The following is a 6,168-nucleotide window of genomic DNA, read 5'->3' as shown; positions in this document are numbered from 1 at the left end:
GTACCCAAAAACCCAAAATCATTGAAGGAATTTTTGGACTTAACTAATTATTATCGAAAGTTTATTATGAATTATGGACTTATTGCAACCCCATTTACTGCTCTACTGAGGAAGAATGCATTTACATAGGATGAAGGGGCAACACAAGTATTTAATGAGCTCAAGTTGGTCGTGACTAGGCCACCTGTTCTGAAGTTACCAGATTTCTCCAAGATAATTGTCATTGAGTGCGATGCAAGTGGGAAGGGGATTAGGGTAGTATTCATGCAATCGGGGCTAGCCTATAACTTATATGAGTAAGGTTTTGAAGGGGAAGACTCTCTTAATTTCCACTTACGAAAACGAGTTATTAGCTTTAGTAATTGCTATTCCAAGGTGGAGACCCTACTTATTAAGCAAATCCTTTACTGTGAAAACAGACCAACAAACACTTAAGAGTTAAGTTTCTCTTAGAATAAAAGGTGGGCACTGTGGCCTGACAAAAGTGGACAACAAAGGTGATTGGATATGATTTCGTTAATGAGTATAAAAAATGGAAGAAAAATAAAGTGGCTGATGCACTCTTTAGCAAGCAAGAAGTAGAAGATGAGGTAGAAGGACTTTTGGCAGTAATTACCTTCCCAACTCCAGTGTGGATTGAAGAGCTTAAGGAGAGTTATACAAGATCTCCAGAAATGATGAGCTTGTTAACACAACTCAAGAATAACTAAGAAGTGCCAAAAGGGTTCACTCTCCTCAATGATCTTATTCTTAAAAAGGAGAGTATTGTAACTATTCCTAAATCCTCTTTTAAAGCCAAGGTTCTTCAATATATCCATGTTAATATGCAAGCTAGACACTTAGGTTATTTGAAGACATATCAGAGGGTAAAGAGGGATTTTTTTGGGTAGGAATGAAGAGGGATATCAAACAGTTGATACAAAAGTGTGATGTGTACCAAATTTCCAAGAATGAGATTGTACCACATGCAGGGTTACTGCAACCTCTTTTTATTCCTCAATAAGCTTGGGAAGACATCTTAATGGATTTCAATGAGGATTTAACCTTATCCCAAGGGCGCAATGTGATTTTCGTGGTTACAGACATATTTACTAAGTATGGGCATTTTGTGGCCCTGTCTCACCCCTACCATGCGCAAAATGTGGCACAAGTGTTCTTTGATGGGGTTTTCAAACTACACGGCCTACCCAAGTCTATAATCTCTTATAGGAACCCTATTTTCTTAGAGTTCATTCTAAAAAGCCCTATTCAATTTTCAAGTGTTTACCTTAAATTATAGTTCCACTTATCATCCCCAGTTAGATGGTCAAACGGAGGCCTTGAATAAATGTTTGGAAGATTATCTAAGATGTTATGCAGGGACTAAACCTAGGAGCTGGTCTTCATGGTTATCAATGACTAATGGTCATACAATAACTTTCAAATCACTATCAAGATCTCTTGTATCGGATGCTTCGAGTAACGAAACTGTGGATCAGCTGTTATGCACCCGAGAGCAGGTTAAAGCTTTGTTAAAGGAGAATATAAATGCTATCCAGAACCGTATGAAGGTGTATGCAGATAGGAAAAAGGACAAAGTGGCAATTTGAAATCGAAGATTGGGTTTATCTCTGCCTTCAGTCGTACCAACAAAAGTTTGTGCCCATGCGCCACCACGCGAAGCTCGCTTTGTGGTTCTACGGGTAGTTCTAAGTTGTATAGAGGCTGGGCACCGTCGCCTACCACTTGAATCTGCCAATGAACTCAAAGATACACCCTACCACATGTCCTACTTGAAGAAGAAGATTCGTGAGCAGATCCAGCCTATCCTAACCCTACCCCTAGTCAATGCATACAGGGAAGTCGAACCAGAGCCTGAAAAACTCTTGATCACTGCCTCAAACGTGTGGATCGTCGGTATGTGACAGAGGTGTTGATAAAGTGGGCAAGGGCTATGGCAGAAGACAATAGTTGGGAACCACTTTGGAAGTTGCAAGACCTTTACGCACACCTTGTGGGCAAGGTTCTCTAAGTGGTGGGAGTTGTTATGAGTTTCTGAGGAGCCACATGGATGGGAGGGAACGATGAGATAGCAAGGGAAGATTTATTGCTTTCAATAAAAGAATGCCTTGAAACAACATAGCTTAGGAGAAAGTGGAACGCTGCGTTTTTACTACCCATTGCATTTTACTACAGATTCTAGAAGAATGTATTAGGTTGTTTGTAGTACTGCCACATGGAAAGTTTGTTAGTTTGTTATTCTGTTGTATGTTTTGTTGTGATGGATGTATAAGGGAAGGGGGGAACGAAAGGGACATCTCATCCAGAATCTTATGAACGTCTGTATTTATAGAGGTTGGATTACCTCGAACTAATCCATGGCATTTCTATGAAAATGGCATCACTCAGTTTTTTCTATTTCTTCTAGTTTTTTTTTTTTTTATTATTTTAAGAAAGAAAAATGCCATTTTAGCTATGATTAGCACGTCATTCCATGTTTATTGGGAATCATAGTAATTGGAAAAGGTCAAGAAGATATTGAGGTCCTATAAACAATCAAGTGGGGAGACTCTATTGTTTAACACATTCCATGTCTTTGATTCATAGAGTATTCGGTTGGACTGACATGATTAAACTATAACTTCCAATGAATAGTGCTGCTTCTCTCTATCTATTTTTTTTTTTCATTAGCCATGAGAACCGAATCCATTTAAATTTCACTCAAAACCTTATGTGGGAAGCACAACCCAACATGCGTGGTTACAGAATGATTACCTCATGCTAAAGACACTCACTTTTCTCCACTAATTACTACCAGCTTGGGTAATACTCAAGTCAAATCTCCCATAAAATTCTCAATAATTTCAAACGTGCTCTCACTTTCTCAATAAAGGATTTTGGTTGGTGGACAATTACACAAGTAAATAATGTATAATGCTATGTACCATATTGCTATTAGGACTGTAAATAAACTAGTCTGTTTGATAGTCTGCTTGGTACTCACCTGGTTAAACTCGAATTGAACCCGACTCGTAAAAGAAAAAAAAGCTCGCCCGTAAAAGCAAATATCCGCTCAATTAGTAAATGACACATACCCGACAAAACTCGACTTGACTCGACTAAGATTCGTTAAGGCCTGGTTGTTTATACCTGAGTCGACTCGTTAGCTTGACTCGATTAAAACTCATTCATAAGGTTGTAAAAATAAACCGGAGAACCGAAAAATTGGTCCGAATCGGCCCAGACCGATTGGTTCGGTCGGGACTTGTTCCTCCATTTTAAAAACCGCTCATAACCGATCCTGTCTCGATTTTATTTTTTCTTGGACCGGAACGATTTGCATATTTATATATTTTTAATTAACTTTTAATATTATATATAATATTTTTTATATTATATATAATTTTTATAAATTATAATTATATATGAAATAATGTTATATTATAATTTATAACATAAAATTTTAATCTTAAATATGAACATTTATTTGATCATATGTTTTAAATATAAAATATATATTAATTACATTTTATTGCTTAATAAATTTTTAACATATTCCTTTTGATAAATATATTAGTAATACTAATATACATTAGTATATTAATTACTATATTATCACTAACATATAGTAATAGTACTATACCAATAGTATTACTATATACTAATAGTATTAGTGTATTACTAATATTTATATATATTAATATATATATATATAAGTATAAGAGATTAAAGATTTAATATATATTAAAAATTAGAAAACCGGACCGAACAGGACCAAAATCGATAAAACCGGAAGTACCGGTTTAGGAGGATAACTGGTGCGGTATCAGTTCTTGAAAATGCAAAATCGGCGTATATTGGTTCAATTTCAAAATTTGTCCAAAACCGGACCAAACCGAACTCGTTACACCCATACTCATTTATATATTGATAAATATATATATATATATATATATGTATATATATATATATATATATTAGCTAATAATATAAGCATAACACTTTTATAATTAAATATATAATATGTATCCAAATTACTTATGTCTATATATTGAATATACTTCATAGTTATATTTTATAATTTGAACAATAATTAGTCGATAAGATTTAATAATTTTGTCTACTAGAATGTGGGAACCATATATGAAATAGATATATGCTATCATGTTATGTGTATGTATTAATAATTTATGTAGGCATATAATATATTGTTATTATGGATAAATATTAACTAGTTAGATATTAATTATTTATAAATTTTTAAAATCTTATATTTAATAGATGTTTTACTTGTTAGTTGTACAAATTCAATATTAGATTTTTTTATTTTTTTATTTATCTAATTTATTAATTATTAAGTCTTATTCAAAAAATAAAAAAATAAACAATATTTAAGTCGAGCTCAACTCGAGCTCGAACAAAAAATAAATAAAAATCTCGAGTTCGAGCATTTTGAGTCGAGCCGAGGTCAGCAAGCCAAAGACTGACTCGGCTCGACTCGATTACAATCTTAATCGCTATCTTACCAACATCTTGTTATAGTAATGTCAAATGTGGGGTAGAGTGTCAATACCCCCATTCCATCATTTAAAATAAAAAGAACAATACTATTATCATTTTTGTGAGTGCCATGTCACCATAATAGGATGTCAATGGGATATTGATATTGTATATCTAAAAAAAATAAAAGTGCTAAAAATTATAATATTATCCTAATGAGTAGGGGTGATCTCGGTCCGATCCGGTCTTAGGCAGCTTTGTAGACTGGATCGGACCTATTTGATCAAGGGATTTTCCACCATGGACCAGACCGAGTAATGTATAGGACCAGACCGGTCCAGAGTGGTCCATTTAGTCTGGACCATGCCCAAAATGGGCCATTCAACCCATCTAAATCTGGTTTTTTGGGGCCCAACTTCAATTATTTTCGGCTCACTTCAAAATTTATACATTTTTTAGCTAAAAATACTAAAAAAAAAAAACTTGACTTGAAAAATACAATGATAAAAAAAAAAAAAAACTAATCTATATAAAAAACTAGAAAAACCAAATAATAATAATAATAATAATACAAAAGTTATTACAAATTATAAATTACAAATTATAATCCAAAACGTGACAACTTAACATATAATGGGGTACATGGCATGAAGACCATATTTTCCAACAATATGAAAACCATATTTTCCAGCAATATGAAGATGTTCCTGCATAGAAAGAGAGAGATTTAGCACGCCGTAAGATCCATTCTGCAACTCGTGAATGCAAGTAGGAGTGCCATAAAAATTAGATTATGTTGCTACAAAGTGTTTTCAAAATGCATCTCATGGATTTTAAATTTTAACAGTCACTTCTAACTAAGTTTTGTCAATCCTGTTAAGGGTGCAAAGTACTAGCATCTAAGTACGAAACATGTAAAAATTGAGTTACAAATTTTGACTTCTCATGTACATTATAAAAGCCCAAAACAACACTCACATGAGCATTTGAGTGAGTGCACAAAACCATTAAGCAAGTTTAAGTACCGTGTCGAAAAGCAAGTATTTTAGCCAACTTCTTGTTCAGATTGGGCAAGCCATCACTCACCATATTCGCTCCCCCACCCACCAAATAATTGCTATAAATAACGTTCACCCAAAGCATAACGATCAACATATGAAGCAGCATAGAAAGAGAGAGAGAGAGAGAGAGCATAAAGGAATTAGTCGTAATAAAACTCCATGTTTATCCATTCATTTGTTTTCTTAAAAACTCAAGTCTTTTCATAATTATACTATCACACCATATAAAAATAAAATGAAAAAGAAGTAAACATCAGGATTTGTTATGGTATATAAACCCATCGTACTCGCCACTTCTATTATAAAGATTCAAAGAATTTATAATGAAGGTATATCAAATTATATGTGGTTTCATTACAATCAAAGGGAAAGTGTAAAGTGTAAACATTAATTCATAATTGATCATAAAAATACTGAATTATTTATTCTTTACTTCATGACTGAAACACCCCTCTTAATTAACTCTTGATTAACCTTTAAGTACTCTAGATTAGGTTTTTATTTTTGGATTAATCACTTTCATTAAGGTTGATAGTGAGATTAGCATTAATGTTGGTACTTAGTGTTAATGAGATAAGGATTAGAGAGGCAAGTCCATTAGTAATTTTGGTGAGGTTTCTAGGACCCA

The sequence above is a fragment of the Juglans microcarpa x Juglans regia genome, chromosome 7D (assembly GCF_004785595.1).
Source record: "Juglans microcarpa x Juglans regia isolate MS1-56 chromosome 7D, Jm3101_v1.0, whole genome shotgun sequence".
Classification (NCBI taxonomy): Eukaryota; Viridiplantae; Streptophyta; class Magnoliopsida; order Fagales; family Juglandaceae; genus Juglans; species Juglans microcarpa x Juglans regia.
The sequence above is the reverse complement of the archived record's forward strand: the minus strand, read 5'-3'. Positions refer to the sequence as shown.